Source organism: Elaeis guineensis, chromosome 3 (assembly GCF_000442705.2).
Source record: "Elaeis guineensis isolate ETL-2024a chromosome 3, EG11, whole genome shotgun sequence".
In the NCBI taxonomy this organism is placed as follows: Eukaryota; Viridiplantae; Streptophyta; class Magnoliopsida; order Arecales; family Arecaceae; genus Elaeis; species Elaeis guineensis.
In genome coordinates, this window is record NC_025995.2 from 83,173,707 (window position 1) to 83,198,703 (window position 24,997).

Sequence of the window (24,997 nt, forward strand, 5' to 3'; positions counted from 1 at the left end):
TTGGGCCACAAAATTCGGACAAAAAGCATGAAAGTTGAAATAACATTTGTTTCATTCTTTCCATAGGATCTATAGTCCTACAGCCAATAAATTATCTAGTCCTATGTGTAATGCTCTTTTGGGATCCTGCTGTCTCCAAATGTTCCATAGTGCCAATTGAGATATTGGTAGATCATCAGGATGGAAGTCTTCAAGCAGCCAAAACCATACTGCTCTTACAAATGGGCATTGAAGGAGAAAGTAATCTACAGTCTCCGATGCCACATCATACAAAGAACAACTGTCTATTCTTTTCTAGCCTTACTTGACAAGGTTACTCTTAGTTGAGATTTTATCCTGGCAAGAGAGATATAGAAAGTACTTAACTCTCTCAAAAATTTTGATTTTTCAAACCACTTTGCCTGTGAGTGGCCTTATCCCTCCATCAAGAAGGAATCTGTAGCACCTACTGATCAGATATTTTTTTGCTATAAACCACCTCCAATCGATTGTGTCTAGGAGATTAGAAGGCTGTATTGTTGACAGATCTTCCTTGAATTTTTGTAGGTCTGGGTGGTCAATTCCAGCGTCTGTGAGAGGCCATTTCTGATTTTCTTCATATGCATCATATGCCCCCACCACCAAGACTTCTTTGTTGTTTGAAAGGGTATATAACTAGGGATATCGATCTTTGAGGAGATGATCAAATAACCACATGTCGTTCCAAAAGGAAGTATGTTAGTCATATTTGAACTTTAAAATTCGCTAGCCAATGACATAAATCTTTAACTTGCTAAACATTTTTCCAAAAATAAGATATTTTCTGCTGTCTCAGCATCTTCAACGATATTGTTTGTTCTTTGTAGTAATCGATTTTCAGGAATATGCTCTAGGGTTTATATGCTTCTACGAATAATTGTTACCACCATTTATAGATTAGTAGCTTGTTAAACAGCCTAATGTCGGTGACCCCCATTCCTCCAAAATCTTGGGGATGATAGATCAGAGACCAATTTAGCAAAGATTTTCTTGATTTATTTCTTTCTTCATCACACCATAAAAAAGCATGGTGCAGCTTGCCAATTTGCTTGATAACATCTATTGACAATAAAAAGTTTGACATTCATAAAGCCACCATCGGCAAGATTGCAACATTGATCATTGTTATCCTTCCCATAATAGATAGCAGTTTACCTTTCCATGTAGCCAATTTTTTTGTAACTTTCTTAATAAATGGTGTCCAATTAACCATCTTGAGCTTGTTATAATATAGTGGCATTCCCAGATATCTCAATGGAAAATCAAAGATTTTGCTTCCTAAGATGGTAGCGATGTGGTTTTTTGGCTTTGCGATAAACCCAAACCCAAACCCAAAATGGAGGCTTTTTTGAAGTTGATCTTTAACCCCGATAGCAATTCAAAGGAATATAGGATGAATTTTAGTGAGGTAATATGTCATCACAGTACATTGCAAAAAATTAATGTGTTGTCTGTGAATTGCAGGCTTTGGAATTGCCCTATGATCTCTCATGTGCCAGTGCCTTCGATCAGTTGATGGTTAGCTGTTACTTTGAGGATTTGATTTAAGAACATCTGCGACCAGATTGAGAAGTTGTGGTGATAGAGGATCACCTTGCCGTAGCCCTTTATAGTGTCTGAATGTTTTCCCCAAACTGCCATTAACAATGATTTGGCAGTTGTGATGATATCCTGGATCCAACGACACTGTCTATTGCTAAAACCTCTTGCTTTAAGAAGATCAGACAAAAATGGCCAAGCTATATTGTCAAATGCTTTCTTAAAATTTAGTTTAAAAATAATCCTAGTATCCTTTCATCTGTTGGCTTGTGCGATAATTTTATTAGCTGCTGTGAAGATGTCTACAGTATTTCATCCTTTGATGAATGTAGATTGATTAGGAGAGATCTATTGGGGATGTCTGACTAGGACACTATCTCCATAGAAGCTTTTCGATACCATACGTCGCAGCAGAAAGAAAGAAAAAATGAAACAGAAACAATCAAATACGTGGATCAGTCAAAAGGCTCATCTCCATAGGACATGCAAGCTTCACTATGAGAAAAAAAAAATTACAAGAGGAGATCACACTCTCAATCCTCATACATCCAATTTTTTTTCACAAGAAGCTCTCTCTCACAAAAGCTCTCTCTCTAAGAAGATCCCCTGAACCCCTGAAGTGACCGCTGTCTGCTACTTGAAGTACCTCTACCTCTTCTTTCTATTGGATCCTCTCAATCTGCTACTGCTCTGGATCCTCGATCAAATATATCACACCATGCTATCCTTTATTCGTTGCCACAGGCCTTTTAAAAATTTGAATTCAAGCCCTAATCAGATATGCACTCCGATTATCATCCAAACACACCTCTGAACATCAGATCTTGATCAGCTCATTCCTGAGCCGTTCAATTACACCCCATCATGTGCTGCACACCCGCTAATCTCCCTTGAACCACTGACAATCATCCGATCATGATTGAAATCATCTGTAGCCATCGATCATGCATCGATCCATGAGAACCTGTCATGGACTGAGAGAATCGCCTCCGAAATGCATCTGGTGCATGGTGGACCATAAGAAACCAAGCAAAAAATGCTCGATCGATCCATAGCGATCACCATGGACCATCGGTCCATGCATCGTGCGTGGATCACATGAGGATTCGTGTGGGCCGTGCCTGCATGTGCCTGCTTGGGCCTGGCCTACGCCTGCATGCGTGCCTGCCTGCCTGGGCCTGGGCCGTGCACCACCTGTGGTCGCACATCCATGTGCTGGGCCGTGTGCTCACGACTAGCCCACACACCGCCATGCATGCTTGCTCCACCGCAGCCTCCACCAGCCTGCCGCCAGCCTCTATCACTCCGTGGATTGTGCTAGCTTTTTTCGCACGTAACTTTACTGTTTGGACTCCGTTTAGGCTGTTCTTGGGCTCGTTGGACTCCATTCGTCATCCTAAATCTTATTGTGAGCTCAATATTGATCGAATCTTGAGATATTAAATTTCAACAATCTCTATCTCGACTCGACATTCAGTCTCCTCCTAACTCCGAGAGCTTCTGGATCTCTTCGTCCCCATGTCCTAGGATAAACGCCTGCTCATCATGGATGGATAAATATGAAAGTCGAGCCAAGCCGCTCGATTCCATCTCCATCGTATACTGTGCTCCTCCTGATTTGAGATCTGCTCGAGATATCCTCCTATGATAATAAAAATCTCATCCTATGATATCATCTTTCATCCTCTCGAGTCTCATATCTCATGCCTGATCCACCTCCATCTGGAGCTCCATCTCGCTCTGGACTCCTCCTGGCTCCTGAAGCTCCACCTTACACTGGGCTCCCCACCGAGCAGTAATATCCTCTTGTCATCTTCTTTTCCTCTAGAATAATCCTATCTCCATGCAATACCTTTAGGATTCCTCTACCAGCTACTGTTCTATAGCTTCGTGAATCCAGTCTGTTCAGTAAGATAAGATTTCACTTGAAATTGGCTATGCATCGAACCTTCCTCAATCTCCTCACTACACCATCATATGTCCTCCAGCTGATCGTTTCGCTACCTCTGATCGCATAGCTTGATCTATTCGATAGATAAACAGTACCCTCACTACTCTCTAGGGAGTTAAACTGTTCTTCTCTATAACATACATGATAGGTACATATAGAATCTAAAATTTATTACTGAAAAGAAATAGATACCTTATCAAATATCTCCAGAATATTATCCTCTGACTCGCTACTGACCGTCACTGTAGTAGCCCTCATCCGATTTTTGAGTTGAGAGCAATCTTTAGCTAGATACTCTAACTCATCACATCGATAACATCTAATCTTGCTCAAATTCTTCATTTTGGACTTGGACCACCCTCGTCGCAATCTCCTGTCACTCCGTTTGCCGTCTTTTGCTCTTCTAGAAACTATCAAAGCTGAGCTATCGTCTGAGTTCGAAACTGGATTCTTCCTTCTGAGAACCTCATTCTAGAGAATCGCTGTGGTGATCTCGTCCATCTTGATGGTGCTCTTCTCCAATAGAAGAGTAGTTATCAAGGACTCATACGAAGGAGAAAATGATGCGAGCAAGACCAACGCTCTGATCTTCTCCTCAACTTTCTCACTAACGTTGAGGAGGTTGATGAGGATCTTCTGAAAATGACTGAGATACTTCTGTACGCTCTATCCCTCAATCATCCACAGTTGGTAGAACTATCTTCAAAATAAGAGAGTGTTGGTGAGAGACTTTATCATGTATAACTCCTCGAGCTTCGACCACAGCACCATTGAAAAAGACTCACCAAGCACATGGATCATCACATCATCCGCTAAGTACAAACGGATTGTACTCACCACCTGCATTTAGACCCACCTCTAATCCTACACCTTCATGATAGTCGGCTTCTCCTCGTACAAGAGAGCATCGATCAACCCTTACTAGATGAGCACGTCCTTCACCCTCACTTGCCATAAGAAAAATTACTCTTTCTATCAAACTTGTTGATCTCCATCTTGATTGAGCCTATTTTCTCCATCGTCAATCTTGCTCACCACTGTCGCAATCTAGTCCTGATACCGTCTCACTCGGATACCACTTGTTAGGGATGTCTGGCCAAGATACCACCTCCATAGGACTTTTTTGATATCATGTGTTACAGCAGGAAGAAAAAAAAAATAAAATAGAAATAATCAAATACGTGGATCAGCCAAAAGACTCACCTCCATAGGGTATGCAAGCTCCACTATGAGAATAAAAAAAATTAGAAGAGAAGATCATACCCTCAACCCTCGTATACCTAATCTCTCTCTCATAAAAAGCTCTTCCTCACAAAAGCTTTCTCTAAGAAGACCCCTGAATCTCTGAAGCGACCGTTGTCTACTACCTGACAGTCTGTCTGAGGCACCCCTATCTCTGCTCTCTATCGGATCCTCTTGATTTGTTGCTGCTTTGGATTCTTGGCTAAAGACACCACACCATGCTACCCTCTGTTCGCTGCCACAGGCCTTTTAAAGAATTAAATCCGAGCCTTGATCGGATATGCACTCTGATTATCACCCGAACATGCCTCTGAACCATCAAATCTCGATTGGCTCATCCCTGGGCCGTTCGATCACATCTCATCGCATACTGCACGCCCACTGATCTCCCTAGAACCATCGATAACCATCGGATCACGATCAGAATCATCCGTAGCCACCTGATCGCGCATCAGTCCATGAGAATCCATCATGGATTGCAAGAATCGCCTTCGAAATGCATCCGATCGATGGTGGACCGCAAGAAACTAGGTGGGAAATGTCCGGTTGGTCCATAGCAGTCACCATGGATCGTTGGTCCATGCACCGTGCGTGGATTGCATGAGGATCTGTGTGAGCCGCACTTGCATGTGCCCGTCTGGGCCTGGGCCGCACACCACCACGCCCATGCGTTCGCACGCTTGCTCCACCTCGGCCTCCATCGGCCCGTCACCAGCCTCCACCGGCCTCCGCTGCTCCATGGGCCGTGCTAGCTTCTCTCGCATGTAACTTTGCCATTTAGACTTCATTTGGACTGTTCTTAGGTTTGTTGGACTTTGTTCGTCATTTCGGACCTCACTGTAGGCTCAATATGGATTGAATCTCAAGACATCAAGTCCTAACTAGATTAGCTTGTCTATTTTGCTGGCTAATCTCTATGAGAGAACCTTTGACATAATCTTGACTATGCTGTTCATTAGACTAATGGGTCGATAGTCTTTTGCTGTGCAATTTGAATCTTTCTTTGATATGAGGGTGATATAAGAGTAATTGATCCTTTTCAAGCTCGTTTGATGGTGATAAAACCTCTGAAAGAATTTGATGAGATCTACTTTAATGACATTCCAATAGCGTTTGTAGAAAGTGAAAGAGAATCCATCCGAGCCACTAGATTTTTTAGAATCAATTTGAAAGATGGCAGATTTGATTTCTTCCTCCTTGAAGGGTGAATCTAGATCAAATAGTTCCAAAAGTCCTTTTGGATACAGAGATTTCCAATCTATGTTTATACAGGATCGAGTTGAGTTGCCAAGCAATTCCAGATAGTAATTGCGGAAACAGTCTTAGATTTGCTCTTGATCCATTATAGTTATCTTGTAATTCTAAAGTTCCATGATGAGGTTTTTTTTTTTCTATTGCTGGCCCATATATGAAAAAATTTGGTATTACGATCGCCGTTGTTGAGCTACTATATATGCGAGCATTGTTTCCAGAGCATTTCTTCTTGTGCTAACAATTGATTTAGTCTTATTTTAATTGATGCCCGTTCTTCAAGTTCTGATGCTTATAAGTTTTTTGATTCTTTTGCTGAGTCTAGGGAGGTTATGCTACCTAGTATGTCATCTTTCTGCGCCACGATATTATCCACTCAAGATTGATTCCAAGCTCTAAGCTTGGCCCTAATTGAATGGAGCTTTTGGACGAGAGTTGTGGTTGCATCGTTGTGGGTTGGTTCTCCTTCCCACCAAGACTGAATCATGTCATCGAATCCTGCAATAGTGATCCAAAAATTCTCAAAACAAAATGGCTTGGTCAAGGGAAGTTTACCTTGTGTATAGGCTGTGGTTCGAAGCAGCAGGGGAGTGTGGTTTGAGGTGAACCGGACTAGTAGGATGAGATTATATAGAAGATATTTGTTGAGTTGATCTATGGAGACAAAGCATCGATCTAATCTTGCCAATAAGGGCTCTTCGCTGAAGTTAGAGCGCGCAAATTTTCTATTTGAGAGTCTTAGTTCTATCAATGCCTATGAGTTAACGAAGTTGTTGAAGAGTCTTGAAATTCATTTTGAGTTAGTTATCCCTTTGCGTTCTGACAAGAATCTTACTGCATCGAAGTCTCTAATCAAAACCTAAGGGAGATTGTTACCTTCTCTTATTTCTCTAAGTTCTGCAAATAACATTTGACGTTCTTGTCGATTGTGCAAGCCGTAGATGTTGGAGCACAGCAGTGCGAAACCTGAAAACTTATAGGTCAGTTTGATGGATAGAGAATAGGTGCCTTTTTGGAGTAAACATCCATCAAAGTCATTGAGATTTCAATAAGAGAGCAGCCTCCCGAAGATCCTACAGCATCTAACGAGATCCATCCTCCAAAATTTGGGCTTCATGTCTTCTTTTGCAAATTTTGGTTCATATGCTTTTATTTTATTTCTTATATGGATACAACTAAAAATGTTGCCTTTTTGATAGTTTCTCCAATTATCTATTTTTTTTTAGATCTATTGGTACCTCTCTTGTTCTAATGAAACATCACTAACTGAGATTGAAGAACATTTAGGTGGCCACAAAAGTGAGCACAAAAAGGGGTGAGAGTTACTGGAGTAATGCCACAAAGGTACAGTCGAGCGGCTATTCATTTTGCAGATCCAAAAGTTTGACATCAGAAATTCCACTGAGATAGTTGGGGAAGAAAACAAACATGATAAAGTGAGATGTAAACTAGAGAAGAGCTAGGGTTGGAGCCAGTAAAGTATCCCTTGGGCCCTCGGATGAGACTTTGAAAGAGGGATCATCCTTTTGTAGCTATCAAAACTTGTTCTGCCAGCTTACCGCATCGCTGAGCTTCAAAAAATTTCAATTTACCTATTGGGTCGGATTGATCTCCTGCCTCCAGCAACATTCCGTATTATTTTTCTATTTCTGAGATTTGAGTTGGTGTCAGAATTTATGAATAATATATCTCTCACAGTAAGTGAGTCTTCCATCAAGCCAAGTGTCTTAATCTTTTTGGATTGCAGTCGGGCACTTCATTTATCGAAAGACACTCCTGCACTCTTTCCATTCATGGTGCTCGCAATGTCATGTTGGTGTTCGATGGTATTTTGGGTCTGGCGGTGATGTGGACTATTGCATACCTCCAGAATTCTGATGGAGACATATCTTAGGGGAATAGTCACTGTAGATGTAGTTAAGTAGCCTTATTTTTGTGGTTGCAGGCATGGTTTGAGTTTCAAAACCATGAAGGTAGTCGTTAGAAGTGACTATAGTGTTTGGGGTCAGAGTTAGATAAGTGGCCGTTGGCTAAAAGCTTAAAGAAAGCAAGTTCAAATTTGAATTGCTGACATAAAATGTCCGGTTTGGGACATCTATCAGTAGAATACACGATGGCCTGACCCAAAAGTCAGGTCTCGCGAGGTAGTGCAGCAGGTGTCCCATTAGCCAACGATTGGTGTCTGGATTTGATGGTGATTTAATGAACTAAATTTTCCAGACTTAAGATTCTACATACGTCATTCCCATTTTGTTTTCCATCCCTCCTCTTTTCCAAGCTTGCGTCAACTAGCCCTGGACTAGAAGAGAGATCTTTCAACCATTAAGCATGTAGAGAATGGTGGTGAAGTATCACCAATTATTTTATTTAAAATAATAGAAAAAGATTTTTTCCATGCCAAATAATTAGAAAATTTCTTCATTTTCTGCATCAGAAAACATGAGAGAGGAGTTGAACTACTGGGCTGTTCATTTGTTTGTATACGTACGTTACTTTTCGAATCATCATATTTTATGGTATGTCAATAACTGGTGGTAAAAGAATTGGGAAAATAAGCTAGAACAAAACCCAAGATAAGTTTTCGCAAAAAAAATGATAATAGATAGCAAGCAAACTAAAGGAAAAATATTATTAAAAATAAAGAATAAATAAAATGAAAAATTTTATAATCAAAGTGGTAAATATAAGATGCAACTATTATAATACAAGAATCACTTATGAGAAGTTAAATAAAAAATAAAGAACATATATGAGTTTAATTATATGCTCTATTATGAGCCTATGATAGGACTAAAAATGGGTCAGATTTTATCCGATCATATCCATATTCATATCTGATTTGACCCAAATTTAGATAGATATGGTTGAGTCTAATTGAATTCGAATATTGATTCGGATAGCTAGCTAAAAATTTAGCCGAACATGGATCCGAATACAAATCTCTATCATCTTTTTAGATTCGAATACAGCTATCCATATGATTAACAAGATTCCTAGGCTCTCGAATTCAATGTCTTGCGGGCTATGTTTGCACCTGTATGCCCTTTAATTCCTTCCCCTAATCCCATTGCAATTTTGAAGCCCTTGCACTTTTCCCATTCGGGTGGCTACATCGTTCTTCCCACTTCCCCACCCTGTCGACAATTGGCAACCATCATCCTTCTCAATTGGTGACCAGCAACTGACATCATTCTCGATCAGCATTCAATGATGATCATTTTTCTCTTGGATGATGAGTGTTTTTCCTGACCGACATTCGACGATAAGCGTCCCTCCCAACAGGCATTCGACGATGAGAATCCTTCCAGATCAGCATCTGATGTTAAGTGTCCTTTCTGATCGACAGCTAGAATGGAGATAATGCTGAATTTGTGGGATTATAGTATGCCTTCTACCTTTTCATAATCACAAATTTTGTTAATCCTTCCTATGAGGATTCCAACAACAGGAGAGAGGGAGATCCCAATAGCGACCCCCCACTAGGCATTGCCGCTAGTCGGCATTCGTTAAGAATTGTTCTTGATTCCTTTCCAAGGACTTCTTTGTCCTCCTATTTTCTCTCACCCCTCTTTCTTGTAGATCAAGCTAAGCATAAAATTTTGTTTTCTTTTCTTTTCTTCTTGGTCAAGAATTCCCGATTTTTAATCTATTTTGGGATTTGTCTCCCTTCTTCCTCTCTGTATTGCTATCTAATAGTAGAATAGGGAAAGAAAGAGCACTAGGCCAACAGAACGAAGAGAAGGAAGAGGTATTGCCGACAAAATGCTTTTTAAGTGCACTAGAATCTCTGATCATCTCCCTTTAATACAAATGCTTGATGTTGTTATTGTATCTGCCTCGTTGTGGTTCCTATTTCTTGGTTCTTGATTACGATTGTCTTAGAATCATTATGATCATATCATTATTGTTGGGATATACCGACTGATCTCTTTACGCCGACTTACCTTCAGACCAGTCTGACCGACGTCCGACTCTACCGACCGGACCGACGAACGACTCCGACAATAACTGCCGATAATGGCTGCCGACAATATTCGACCGAAGGTATGCCGGCCGAACAGACCCATACTGCTTCTAACCGGCCGAACGGCAGAGTCCAAATCACCGACTAACTGTCGGGGGTAGCAGCCGACGTCCGACTTCCGCAAGGCACCAGATCAGCCGACGGTGTCTCCGAGTCACCACCCGAAGTCCCGACAGCCGAATACCGACATATAGTCGGCCAGCCCGCCCAAATGATGTACAACCACTATGGACAGTTGTCCTATCAAGGACATGCGGTATGACTGCCCTGGAGTATTATCCTGTCAAGGATATGGATTAATCCCGGTGACTTGACAACTCACAATGATTTGATAGCCCCCGGCGATTTGACAACTCTCCAGTTGTCTGCACCTTTAATGGCGGGACCATATCGCATTCTACTATAAAACGGGGTAAAGCAACAGTTTTGGTAAGTTTTAGGCAAGCTTTTTCAAGCTCTCTGAGGCGTCTTTAAGCTCTTGAGCTCTCTAGCTCTCTCCTTCTCGCTGAGTTCCACTGTTGTCTCGTCTCCTCTCTGACTTGACCGTCGGAGGGTCTCCACCGGAGGCATCTCCGGTCAGTGAGGACTTTGCTTGCAGATGCGCAACTCCGGTGATTGGGCGACGAGGAGATTGGCCGCAACAATTATATTCAGTTTTCATCATTAAATTTTGCTTAAAAGTTGATTAATCCAATAAATAAATATAGATATGCTTAATATCTAATTTGTGTTCATATTTATTTATAACAAATATAGATATACTCCATATCTAATTATTACTATCTGCATCTATTTAGAACAAATATGGATGTTAATTTTGATATTCATTTAATATCTATATCCTATCCATATTCATTGAAAAATATCAATACAAATATGGATATACCATGATTCGATCTATATCAAATCCATTTTAGGTCCTGGCCTGGGATCAAGAACTTGAGCTAGTGTCTTGAGCCTCGGCCTAACTCCATTTAAACGAAGACGTATGAATTGAAATGAACCAATACTAAAATTAAATGGGCCTAAACTTGTTAGAACTAAATGGGTTCACTTTAAAGAGATCAAACAAGTTCAAATCAATCCAAGAAGCAATTAATCTAGAAGCTTTTTTTTTTGGATAAAGCAAGCCGCATTAAATTAAACTGAAACAGTAATGCAAAATCTGCAGATTATAGAAAGGTTGCATAAGGCCAAAGCAAAGAAGAAGAATACAACCTAGAAGCGAAGGAACATAAATATGTAAGAGAGAATTCAAAGTATAAGAAAAGAAGAACACTGACTATAAACCCAAGATCAAAAAGGAACCTAGAGTAACAAAAGAGCTGCTGTTTTAAACCAACGAGCAACTGAGATGATGTTTCAATGATAACAGCAAAGCATAGTTAGTATAGCCAGCATTATAAGAAGGCATATGACAACACAAAGCACTTGGTTAAGAGCAACAAACCATGAAACTCAAAAGAGTAGTAACACAGAATTGTAGAGATGACCTTCTAAAAGATCGATGCAGCTATGAAATAAATCTTTGTGATATCAAATTGGCATAAGAAACAGGAATATGCAGTCCTAGTGGTGCAACCAAAATCATATAAAAAAGTGGAGCCTGAAGAACTAAACAGTGCAGATCCGGAATATGGCAATCTGATGTTAGATTGTAAGAGGAATAAGTAGTAGAGCGACATGGATGTGTAACCAACATGGATGTGTAAGAATGTGAAGCATGAAGGACCCAGCAATATAGATGAAAAATAGAGTAATAAGAAATATAGCACTGTTTAATAGAATCAAATCAGATCTCTCTTCCCGAACTCCAAATGATTTTGGGAAGGACTACACGACAAGGCCCGTATTACTCAACGGAAATCATTCCTCAATGTGTTTGGGATGGTATCGGCATGGCAGACTGCAAATGTCCACCACATTGGCACAAAAGACTCTGCGTAACGGTGCCGAAGGCTGCAACCTCTATCTCTTAAAGACATTGGAAGCATAGGCCACTCCTCTGACCACTCCACTCCCACTCCATTTCCTTCGAGGCACTCTAGATACCACTCTTATGCTGAGGCAGTGAAACTTGGTCTATCAGCTCTACCTTTTCCTCCGACAGCCGAACGCTGGCACTCAATTAGTCATCGCCATGCTGCGCCATTCCCTAAAGTAGGTATTTTCGATGCGGTGACAAAGACCACACAAGAGAGTGCTGTCGCAATCCTATAAAATGCTTTATTTATATGAAGTTTGGCCACAGAGCTCGTTCTTGCAAGCTTAAATCCTCTACCAGCCCAAAGCTGCATTGGAGGAAGTTACCTTTCCGGATGCAATCTAAGCTTGCTCGTTCGATTGGAAGGAAAACTGCCTCCAGGAAAATAATGGTCAGGTCAGATATTCCTCAACAAACTCTACTCTCTTCTGGCTTTGTGGTGTGCAAAGCATTCATTTCGGTCACTCTATAAATGGAAGATACAGAGATTTACTTAGAGCAAACAGCTCATGTGGTAGCTTTTGGACGATAGATAAAAGAAGATGACATTCAAAATGCCCTCATCTGTAGAGCTAATACCACTGAAAATTGGATAGCGAGAAAATTAGCTAGACCGAATACTTTCTTCGTTGCATGTCCATCAAAGGAAGTTGTTCATAGGTTAATGACAGAAGGTTGTATTGGAGGTAACGGATTTTCTCTCAAAATGAATCATTAGGATAGGTTCAAGGGAGGGCTCCCACACCAATACAACTTCAAGGCCAGTGCAAGTTTACTTAATCTTCTATTTTTTTGTTGGAACTCACAAGCAGTTGCAACTATTATATCTTCTTTTGGGCTATCCCATAGAGCCAGTAAAAGCTGCTTCAAATGGGAGGATCTCACTTTATTTGATCTTGATTTCTTCTGTAAGGATGTGGAAGACATCCTTGAATCTGTTAACATTTCGGTGGCTCCTTTTACTTACAATGTACAAATAAGCATCAATTTTATCTCGGAGCAAACTCCATCTAGCTCACCCTCCTCAGAGAGGAACTTTCACAATGAAGATGAGGACTGAAACTTTTGGTTCGGATCCAAGGGTAACTCGCCACCATCAAAAAATAGAAAAAGGCCAGCATCCCAGCCTGGTAGCTTTTCAGGTAAGAGACATTCCTTCCGGCCTTAGATAGTAAGTGGTAGTCCAACTCTAGGGCTGGAGCATAGCTAGCAAACATCATGCTTTGTAACATCCAGCACCAAGATTGAGACTTCGATGAGTCATTGGTTCACCTCTCTTCTCCAAGTCTACTTCTCTAAGCTTGACCCATGGGCTAAACCTACCACCATCATTTCTTTGTTCCTTAAAAATAGGATCAGGACCCTTATCTTTTCAAATTCAAAATTTGAACTCCCTGTTGATCTTCCCCTGGTCATGTCCTACAAGTTTTAACTTTTCTCATGCATAATTCTCAATTGGAATACTAGAGGTACTGGAAAACCCAGAAAGAAGAGAGCCATTAAAGAAACCATAAAAAGATCCACATGCTCGATCCTGTGCCTGCAAGAAACTAAGCAACAATTTATGAATGACAGATTACAAAAATCAATTTGTGGTGCCTGTCTTGATGGCTGGTTAGCAAAGGATGCCATTGGTTCATCAGGTGGACTTCTAATTTACTGGGATCGTAGGGATTATGAAGGTAATCTAATCATGAAAGGCACCTACTCTCTAGCAATCCGCCTTATCTATAAACGTACTGGGTTTGAATGGCTACTTGCCAACATTTATGGTCCCCATTGTGATCACGAGCATTGAATAAGTTTTTTGAAACTGAGTTCAATGAAAGAGGTCATCTTGCTTCCTTGGATTCTCTTTGGTGGTTTCAATGCTACAAGATTTTTTGAAGACCGTAAAGGAGAAGTAGACACCCTCAAAGCATCATCCCTATTCATTTTGTTCATTGATTCACAGTGTCTGACTGAAATCAGACTCTCAAACAGACAATTCACTTGGTCTAACTTTAGGAGAAACCCAACTTTGGCAACTCTAGATCGCTATTTTGTATCTATTGATTGGTTGCAAAAATACCTGCAGACTTATCTTACAGCTCTAGTCCGTTCGATATCAGACTATACCCCTCTCCTTCTATGCTGTTGCCCTCCAAAACAAGGTAATTCTCTTCCTAGCAAGCCATTTCGATTTGAAAACTTCTGGCTCACTTGTGCAGGTTTTGATAATTATATGATATAAAGTTGGTGGAACTCCGGGCTAACTTCATCTAATGCTGTTACAACTCTTATTTTGAAACTTCGCATGGTGAGATCAAATTTAAAAGCATGGAATTGATCAAATATTGGAACTATTATTCTTTTAAAAAAAGAGTTGCTAGAAAAAATCGACAGCTTAGACGCAGATGAAGAACAATGAACCCTCTCCCCTTCTGAACAAGAGGAGCGATCTCACTTGAAAAACAGGCTAGACCTGTTGTTAACTCAAGAAGAACTCCTCTGGAGGCAGAGATCCCGAACGTAATTGTTAAACAATAGAGATCGAAATACACGATTTTTTAAACTTTGGGCTAGCAATAGAAAGAGAACAAACACCAGATTAAAATTGAAGCATGGGGATTCAATGTTGACAGACCTCCAACAACTGTACAACTATTTTCATGATCATTTTAGTAACCTGATTGGAAACTCATCGAAACCTCTCATTTAAGCTGATTGGCAATCTCTTTACCCTAAAGGACCACTGCAACTTGATGATTTAGACAAGCCATTCACTGAAGAAGAAATAAAAAATGCAGTGTTTCAGCTTGCTTCACAGCAATTGCCAGAACCTGATGGATTCTCCTTCACTTTCTATAAGCATTTCTGGCACACCATCAAGAGTGACCTCATCAATATTATTAAAATTTTCCATGACCACCAAATTACTCTTGAAAAACTCAACTATTCCTGTATTACCCTCATCCCAAAGAGAGATTCAGGATGCACGGTCAAAGATTATCGGTCGATCAGTCTCCTAAATGGGATCATCAAGATCATTTCCAAGGTTTTATCTTCAAGGCTGGCCTCTAAGCTTGATAAGCTGATAGGCACAACCCAATCTACATTTATCCAAGGCAGAACGCTAGTGGATAACTTTGCCATAGCTAAAGAGATCTTGTCCCAGGCAATCTCTCACAAACACAGAAATTTTCTATAAATTAGATTTTGAAAAACCATTCGATAATGTAGAGTGGTCTTTTCTTCTAGACCTTTTGAAAGCAAGAGGTTTTGGGGACAGATGGTGTCGTTGGATATTTGATATCATTTCTATAGTAAAATCTTCAATCATAATTAATGGAACATTGGGGAAGCCTTTTAAACCCTGTTGGGGTGTACGGCAAGATGACCCTCTCTCCCTCCAACTTTTTATCCTTGTAGTTGATACGTTGGACCGAATCTCAAAATCAGCATATGAGAACTAACAGATTGAAGGCATAGGTGATAAGGCAATCACTGGAGGCCTTCAGAATCTCCAATTTGCAGATGATACCCTCATCTTTTGCAGAGTTCAAAGAAAGAGCATCACAACATTGAAATTTATCCTATACTCCTTCGAACTCTTATCTGATTTAAAAATAAATTTTGAAAAATCAATGATCTTGGGCATTGGAATTTAGAAAAAGCATAGAAATCAAATAGCCACCATCTTGGGTAGTCAATCAGCATCCTTTCCTCTTACATATCTGGGTATGCCTCTTCATATCCGCAAGCTCAAGAAAAATGAGTGGACCCTGTTACTGAAAAAAATTATAAAGAAACTTGCTGGTTGGAAAGGTCTATTTCTTTCCATTGCTGGCCGTATAACATTGCTAAATGCTATCATCACTCCAATCGTGGGATTCTGGGCAGCCAATTTTATTTTGCCCAGCGACGTTATCAGAAAAATCGATAAGCTTCATTGTAGAATCCTCTGAAATAATTTACAGAAAAATAAATTAGATATCAGTCTACTGAATTGGTCCACAGTGTGTAGACCAAAAGAATTCAAGGGTATGGGAGCAACCAACATTAGGATTTTCAACCAAATCTTATTCTGCAAATGGTGGTGGAAATTATTTTCAGATGTGCCAAAACCATGGAGCATGCAGATAAAAGCTCGATATTATTATTATAACCAATAGGTTTCTCTCCATACGCCACCCTGGCAGTGGCTCTGTCCCTTTTAAAAACAAGCTCGGTCTATAGTTGAGCTGTTTCAGAAGTTGACTCGATTTCAAATCTATAATGGAACAGAAATCTCCTTTTGGCACAACTCTTAGCTATCAGTTTATCCTCTCAAAGATAGCTTCCCCTTGTTATTCCTACTATCGACAAATAAAATGATCATGGTTGTTGAGGCCTTGATTCAATTAATAGAAGTGAAGATTGGCCCTTCATTATACCGCTCCACAACAGATCTGACTTTCAATCTTTGAAACAAGAGCTCTCTTATGTCAAATTATCAAAGAATCAAGATGTTCTGCAATGGAAATGGTGGACAGCTACCTCGTTTGTAACAAAACAATGCTACCAATTTCTTTTGGATGGAGGAGTGAGACCACTCGTTAGCAATATTGTTTGGAATATTAAGGTTCCTAAAAAAATAAAATACTTTGCTCATCTATGTTACTAGGAGAAAATTCTAACCAAAGCAAACCAATTGAAGTGGGGGTGGAAAGGCAAAAATAGCTGCACACTATAAGATTCAAGTTTAGAAACTACAGATCACTTATTTCTCTAATCCATTTTCTCAGTAGATCTGGTCAATTCTTCAGTGTGTTCTTAACCTCAAAGAATTCACACACAACCAATTCTTCCTTTGAAACTCCTGGAGATCAGAGGAACCCATGCGATCTAACTATCATGGAGTAGATATTCTCCTACTTACATGGTGTTTTGCCTTTCATGCTTTTCTTCGAAATTCTATCATCAAACAGGTAATTGTCTCTTTCTATCATGGATAACGGAGGCTAATGTAGATAATATCTCCATACAGTTTTTCTGCAACTGATTGAAAGATCTGCTATAAATCTGCTGCAACCTTCAAAACCTAGAAAAGGAGTCTTGTAAATTTCTGAAAGCGGATAACTGGACTATTTAGCTTTATAGGAGGGCTTTGTCTATAACAGTATGATTTTTTAGGCAAGGACTTTGTTCCTGAATCCCAAAAATAGAGTCCTCTTTAGAAAATAGGGTTCGTCTTTTGTTAACTTTTATCCTACATAATGTTTTTCGGTAATTCAGCTTGGCTAATCTGTAAGTCTAGAAGTTGGTTGGATCCTTGAGTACCTATACTTTCAAGTAAATAATATTATATGTACATCTATATTAGCTAATACAATTACTTCTGAGTTAGATTTTTTCTAACTCATTAATATCAAAAAAGAATAGAATCAAATCGGACGCTATAGTCTCCAATATAATAGTAAAGCTTAGATAAGTAAAAAGCACATCTCATCTGAGCAAATAATACGTACCTAGAAACCACAATTTTGTAAGTGACTGTATAGGAGAACCACATATTAAAATAATAGTTGAGGACACATCGACAAAAGACATGTAACCTACAAAAAAGAAAGGAGAAAGCTAGTAAAAAACTTCCATATTTCTATAAAATCTTTTTCTTTTTTCATTTTTCACTTTTCACTTTTCATTTTTCATTATCTTCTATCTTTTCCTCCTCCTTATTATCCAAACTCCTTTTTTTCATTGTATTTTCCATTTTTCAATGTTTTTTTTTCTATAATCATTTGTTTTTCTTTCCTTTCTCCATTGTATTTCTCCCATATTTTTTTATAGTCAGTACAGTTGCAAAGTTGGAACAAAAGTGCTACACAAATATAGAATTGCTTCTAACTGTAGCACATAAATGTAAAAATTGTGCATAGTTGTGCTTGATGAAGCAGGCTGAAGAACTAAATGATGGTAACATCCTGGACACAACCAACAAGAAAGGCTGACGATGGATCAATAGGGAATCAAAGAAGCAACATCAATATATTACAAGCTATTATCTAACAAACTCCATAGCGATCTGCATTGATAAGAGAAGCATGATAGAAATCTAATATAGTCTCATCAGTCCAAATAAAATCTCCTTGTAATGCCCGATTAGCCGGATAATCTGCTACTTGATTATTGAAACAAAAAAGTTATTCTCTTCCACAGCCATCAATCTTGCAAGAAAGGAAGATGAACATATGAATGACTAGAGGGATTGGATACCCATGATATTACTATGAAAGAATCACCTTCTAGCCGCACTTGAGAAGCATGAAGATCTTGTATAGTAGCCCAAACTCTAAGCCAGGTTGCAATCAGCTTCGCCAATGACATGGAAAGACACATTGTAACAATTACCACTAGCTTGGACTAAGGCATCCTGATAATCCCTTATAACATAGGCAGCAACAACTTTATCAACCATCACAAAAGCATCAAAGTTGATTTTTAAAACTCCAATGGAGGAGGCAGCCAAGACACCCATCTGGACTGGTGCAAGCACAGGCTGTCCTATGAGAAGCTACCCCAGTACCAACAAGGAGGATAGTACACCCATACCTCAAGAAACCCAGAATCTATAAGAAATGGTAAAGCTCTGCGAGGGAGATGGGATGGACTAGGAACCACCTGAGTGAAGATTCTATCATTCTTAGCCTGCCAAAGCAACCAGCCTACATATACTAGGAATGCTTTCTAATCATTCTCTATCGAAGCTGTTGGGATATACCGACCGACCCTGATACCGACTCACCGACGCCGACTCACCGACGGGTCACGATGCCGACCCATCTTCGACGCCGACTCACCGATGGGTCACGACGCCGACCCATCCTCGACGCCGACTCACCGACGGGTCACGACGCCGACCCATCCTCGACGCCTACTCACCGACGGATCCCGATACCGACCCATCCTCGAGGATGGACCGACCGATTTTGTTTGTCCGACGATGTGCAACACCAATGGTAACTACCGATCATGCCCGGCCGGAACGTGTCAGCCTAATAGGCCAACACTACCTCCGATCGCTTGAAAGCCGATCTCGCATCGTCGACTCCCTGTCGGTTTGGACAACCGACGTCTGACCTCTACAGGCCTTCCTGGATGCCGAACGAGCGGCATGGGCTGTAGTCCTATCAAGGATATGCCGTGCAACCGCCAGGGGGCATTGTCCTGCCAGGAAACCTGGGGCGCTGTCCTGCCAAGGACGCGAATTAATTCCTAGGACCTGTCAGCTCGTCAAAGACGTGACAACCCCCGACGATTTGACAACTCTTCAGTTGTTTACATCACCGACGGCGGGACCATACCACCTCTTACTATAAGACGAGGTAAGGCAGCAGCTTGAGGGGCGTCCTTTCTCTCTCTCTCGCTCTCTCCACCGCTGAGTCCCCTGATTCCTCTCTACTGTTGCCTAGTCTCCTCTCTGACTTGACCGTCGGAGGGTCCCCGTCGGAGGCATCTCCGGTCAGTGTGGAATTTCTTTTGCAGGTGCTCGTTCCCGATGACCAGCCGACGAGGGGATTAGCCGCAACAGGTTTGGCGCGCCAGGTAGGGGGGGTACGAATGGCATACGACCTCCATAGAGTTCGAAGAACCTTTTCGAGATGACGAGGATAAGGGCTCAGCGGTCGAGAGCCACCGGATCGGCGAGACGATCTTCCCATCGGGGAGAGGCTTCTCCATCACTCTCCGCTGCAGAGCCTAGCTCTCCCCATCCCGCGGTAACCACGGAGGCGCAGATCGCAGCGATCGTGCGGTAGATGACCGTGTTGACGGACGCGGTCAAAAGCTTTCAACCCACCCGATTGCCGCGCTCGCCGGCAGAGCAATCGACGGTGCGTCCGATGCCCTCAAGGAGCAGCCGCTGACGCCCGCGTCGGTCTCCGTCTCCTCCTCGGGAGCGGCTGTCACAACACTCCCACTGAGAGGAAGAGAGGCGGCCACGGCATGATGCTGGTCGATCTCGATGACTGACCCCTTCCCAGCTGGAACGAGCAAGGAAGGAGAAGCGGCCGCGAACACCATCCGCCTTCCTCTCGGATTCATCAGGAGACTCCACCCTCGGGGTCTCTCAGCACCGACGGGCCGACGACTACGAACGCAGGTTCGAAGAAATCGACCGCTAGCTTGTCCAGTTGCAGGTGGACGGACAGAAGTCCTCGAATGACGTCGACTTCTAGACCGTCCAACCTCTCTCCCGACTCATCCTCGATGAACCGATCCCCGGTCGGTTCAAGATGCCACACGTGAAGCCTTACGATGGCTCCACCGACCCGGTTGACCACCTGAAGAGCTACAAGGCTCTTATGACGATCTAGGGGGCGACCGATGCTCTTCTTTGCATCGGCTTTCCCACCACACTTCGCAAAGCTGCCAGGGCCTAGTACTCTGACCTTCGCTCAGAAAGTATCCACTCCTTTGGACAGCTCGAGCACTCCTTCGTGGCCCACTTCAACACCAGCCGGAAGCCACCACGAACCTCAGACAGCCTTTTCTCCCTCAAACAGGGAGAAAATGAGACGCTCCGATACTTCGTGGTGCGATTTAACGTGGCCACGCTGGAGGTTCGGGATCTCAACGAGGATATGGCTATCTCGGCCATGAAGCGGGGGCTGAGGGCATCCCGATTCACATACTTCTTGGATAAGACCCTCCCCGGATGTATGCCGAACTGCTGAAGCGCGCGTACAAGTACATGCGCACAGACGAAGGAGCTTTCGACCGACGCCTGACCGAGTCCAAGGGTCCGAAGGAGAAGCGGAGGAAGGGTCGGGCCCCTGTCGAGCCTAGCAAGCCCCCGACCCAGTCGGGTCTCACCCCCACGACGGAACCAGAGGTCACCTCGACGGCGGAGTCCGAGGCCGACGCACCCCAGGTATGACTTCTATACTCCTCTCTCTGCTCCTCGTGTGCAGATTTTGATGGAAATCGAAGGGGAAGAATATCTGCGACGGCCTCCGCCTCTGAAGGCAAAGGGCCTCGACTGACGAAAGTACTGCCGATTTCATCGGGGCCATGGCCACAACACCGAGCAGTGCATCCAACTCAAGAATGAGATCGAGGCTCTCATACGCTAGGGATATCTCGGTAAATTTTGGAGGAACCCGCCGACTCGGCCCGTCACCGACCGACGACCCCAACCGATTGAAGAAGCAACGACTAACCAGCCTACGACCGGGGTCATCAATATGATCTCCAAACGACTGGACCCGGGGACGACCGCTGGGGGGGAGCCGACGAAGAAGCTGCACCCAGATGATGTAATTACTTTTACGGATGATGATGTTCGGGGCATCCAAACTCCCTATGACGATGCTGTTGTTGTCTCGGCAACAATAGCAAATTATGATGTAAAAAGAATCTTTGTAGATAATAGAAGTTCAACGAACGTTTTGTTTTACTCGACCTTCTTCCGAATGCGACTGTCGGCTGACCGGCTCAAGGGAGTCTTTGCACCCCTGATAGGCTTCGCTGGAGATGCTGTCATGATAGAAGGGGAAGTTACTTTGCCCGTAATGACTGGAACCGAATCACGATAGAGCACAGTCCACTTGACCTTTGCGGTCATCCGAGTGCCTTCGACCTACAATGCCATACTTGGAAGATCCAGACTAAATGCCCTCAGGGCGATAGTTTCGACGTATCATCTCCTGGTTCGGTTCCTGACCAAAAATAGAGTCGGAGAGATGCGCGGGGATCAACAGCTTGCCCGACGATGCTTTCAGATCTCTGCTCAAAGCGACGAACCGAAGGGCTCCCTAATGGTTGACAAGCTGGACCAATGGGAAGAAGAAGAACGGGGTGAACCGGCCGAACAACTTGTTTCCATCCCGATAATGAATTTCGAACGAGTGGTCTGGGTCGGGTCTCAATTACCCGACCCCAAGCAACGGCAGCTAGCGGAGCTGCTGAAGGCCAATGCCGACGTATTTGCTTGGTCGGCAGCGGATATGTCGGGTATCCCCCCAGAGATGATGACACACCGACTCAACATCGATCCAGCAATGAGGCCAGTGAGGCAGAAGAAGCGATCTTTTGCTCCTGAAAGACAGAAGGCCATTGACGAGAAAGTGGATAAGCTACTCGAGGTGGGCTTCATTAGAGAAACCACCTATCCCGATTGGCTCGCCAATGTCGTTACGGTGAAGAAAGCCAACGGAAAGTAGAGGATCTGCATCGACTACACTGACTTGAATCGGGCCTTTCCGAAGGACAGCTTTCCACTTCCAAAGATCGACCAGCTGGTGGATGCGACGTCCGGTTATCGACTGCTCAGCTTCATGGACATCTTCGTCGGGTACAATCAGATTCGGATGGCGTCCGAGGATGAGGAGCATACGGCTTTCGTGACCGCTAAGGGCCTTTACTGTTACAAAGTAATGCCCTTCGGTCTGAAGAACGTCGGGGCTACTTACCAGCGACTTGTCAACAAGGTCATCAAAGACCAAATCAGGCGCAACATGGAGGTGTACGTGGACGACATGCTAGTGAAGAGTGCGCAAACTTCAGACCACATGCGAGATCTTGAAGAAACCTTCCGCACCCTACGACGACACCGGATAAAGCTGAACCCGACTAAGTGCGCCTTCAGAGTGACCTCAGGGAAGTTCCTCGGGTTCCTCGTTTCGCAATGAGGAATTGAGACCAACCCCGAGAAGATTAAAGCAATCGTCGACATGCGACATCCGGACACCAAAAAGGAGGTGCAGCAACTCAACGGAAGGATTATCGCGCTCAGCCGATTCATTTCTCGATCGACCGAGAGATGCCTCCCGTTCTTCAAAACCCTGAGACAGGCAAAGCACTTCTCTTGGCCAGACGAGTGCCTACGAGCCTTCGAGGAACTGAAGAAATATCCGACTTCTCTACCCCTACTCGTGAGGCCGGAGGTCGGGGAGGTACTGTATCTTTACTTGACTACCTCCCCAGAGGCAGTTAGCTCGGTGCTCGTCCGAGAGAACGAGAATCGAGTTCACCAACCGATATATTACGTCAGCAAAGTGCTTCACGAAGTCGAGACTCGATACTCGAAGGCAGAGAAAATGATATTTGCTATGGTCATTTTGGCACAGCAGCTCCGTCCATACTTCCAGGCGCACACTATCGTGGTCCTCACCGACCAACCCCTAAGAGTAATCCTGCACCGCCCTGACACATCAGGACGGCTGGCGAAGTGGGCTGTGAGACTGAGTGAGTTCAACATTCAATACCGATCGTGACCTGCTCTGAAAGCCCAAGTTCTGGCCGACTTTATCGCGGAATGCCCGACGACCGATCGAGAGTCGGAAGAGGGGAGCTCTGAAGAGGTTGGGACCTCCGAATGTGACCCCGATTCAACCTGGGTGTTGCACATCGACGGAGCCTCCAACGCTCGAGGGAGCGGGGTCGGGTTCCTACTCACCAACTCGGAGGGTGTGGTTACCGAGCACGCCCTCTGGTTCGACTTCAAGGCCTCCAACAATCAAGCCGAATATGAGGCGCTCGTCGCGGGCTTGAGGTTGGCACTGGAGCTCGGGGTCGACCGCCTCAAAGTTTTCTCCGACTCTCAACTAATCGTTGGACAGGTCAAAGGCAAGTTCGAAGCGCAGGATCCGACCATGGCCAAATATCACCAAAAAGTAAAAGATCTCGTAGCACCCTTCAAGTACTTTGAGATCTTCCACATCCCCAGGATGGAAAATGCTCGGGCCGACGCACTCTCCAGGCTCACGACATCCGACTACGGCACCTTGGGCTGGACATTCATAGAAAATCTTGAACAACCGAGCATCGACAAGATCGAAGAGGTGTTGCAATTGGCGACAGAGCCAAACTGGATGGATCCGATCGCTCAATACCAGACCGACAGAACTAGCCCCGAAGACCCTGCAGAAGCCAAACGACTCCGGTGGGCGATTTCCCAATATGTGATGGTGGACGGCCGACTATCCAAAAGGTCGTTCTCTCTTCCCTTGCTGAAGTGCCTGGGGCCGACCGACGCGGACTATGCCCTCAGAGAAGTACATGAAGGGATCTGCGGTAATCACTTGGAGGGCAAATCCTTGGCTTACAAAGTCCTGTGACAGGGTTACTACTGGCCCACCATGAAGAAGGATGCGGCTGAGCTGGTTCGGAGGTGCGAACCGTGCCAAAGGTAAGCCAACATACAACACTGACCCGCTGGCCAGCTCACTCCCGTCGTCGCCCCGTGGCCCTTCGCCTAGTGGGGGATTGACATACTCGGATCTTTTCCTCCGACATCCGGTCAACGAAAGTTTATAGTCGTCGCGATCGACTACTTCACTAAGTGGGTGGAAGTCGAACCTTTGGCGCAAATCACCGAGCGAAAGATGGAAGACTTCGTCCAGAAGTCCATCATCTTTAGGTTCAGATTATCGAACACCATTATCACCGACAACGGACGATAATTCGACAACCAGGACTTCAGAGATTTCTGTGCAAGATTTCAAATCACGCACCGACTGACCTCGATCGGACATCCACAGTCCAACGGTAAGGTCGAGGTGACCAACCGGACTATTCTGTATGGGCTTAAAACCTGACTAAATGAAGCCAAAGGCCTCTGGGTCAAAGAGTTGAATTTCGTCCTATGGACGTACCGAACGACACCCCATGTCCCGACCGGAGAATCACCTTTCAGCTTGGCCTATGGGACAGAGGCGATGATACCGCTCGAGATCGGGCTACCGTCGACTAGAGTCGAGCAGTATCGAGAGCCGGACAACTCTAAGTGTTGGAGGGCCGATCTGGACCTCCTCCTCGAACTTCGAAGCGAGGCTCAACTCCGCATGGCTTCTTACCGACAGAAAGTAGCCTGATATTACAACGCCAAGGTCAAACCGAAGCTTTTCAGGCCTGGGGATCTAGTCCTAAGAAAGGCAGAAGTCTCGAAGCCTCTAGACCGAGGGAAGCTAGCTCCGAACTGGGAAGGACCATACAAGGTGGCGGACGCCTACGGGCTGAGAGCTTA